The sequence below is a fragment of the Phyllobates terribilis genome, unplaced genomic scaffold (genome assembly GCF_046119375.1).
Source record: "Phyllobates terribilis strain yellow unplaced genomic scaffold, ASM4611937v1 Scaffold_13__5_contigs__length_258822181, whole genome shotgun sequence".
NCBI classification, from domain to species: Eukaryota; Metazoa; Chordata; class Amphibia; order Anura; family Dendrobatidae; genus Phyllobates; species Phyllobates terribilis.
The window spans coordinates 121,647,498-121,648,238 of NW_027362773.1; positions in this window are offsets into that span (position 1 = coordinate 121,647,498).

Below are 741 nucleotides of genomic sequence, written 5' to 3' on the forward strand. Positions count from 1 at the left end.
AACTGGGGGTCTATATGTATGGCAAATGGGGCAAAAGCTTAGAACAAGGATGAATTCTTATTGCCACACAATAAAAGAAAAAAGAAAAGATCTACTTGTAGCCAGAGCATCATGGACATTAAATTGCTAGTATTGAAAGGTAACGTCACACCCCAGAGAGATAAGAGAGTCTGGGAGCACAAACTTATGATGACATTTGACACATTTAGAGCGGGAATGAATGTTTCCCATGGTTTTATGCCTTTTTACATCAAGTTAAGGAATGTGTGTTCTTCAGACCATTTAGGGGGCATTACAACTCTGGACCAGACCTCAATCAAGGGACAATAAAACTTTCATTCTCCTTATCTATGAGCTGCTCCAATATTTACTGCCACAACTATCTCTTCCCTTCCCATTGACGCGCCCCCTGGGCCGTGGGGTACTCGGTAGCCGGGCCAGTCAATGCTGGGGGGTGTCACAGTGGCAGTGACCCGGTCCGTGACCCAGGGCGGTCAATTAAAGGGAAAGTGGTAAAAGGGGAATAAAGTTTTTAGAGATAATGTTCTTGACGCCACCTGTGGTATACGGCTATATGGGGCCACCGCTGCGGTGTAGATCCTCTGGAGCTGATGGTGACGCAGCAGAGTTGATTCAGCTCTTCACAGGCAGAGCTTAGCTCCAGGGCAGTGTATGATGATTTTGTGAGGTAGATGTTGCTGGTGCTGTGTAGTGCAGGGCTGGCGATGGTGCAGCAATAAT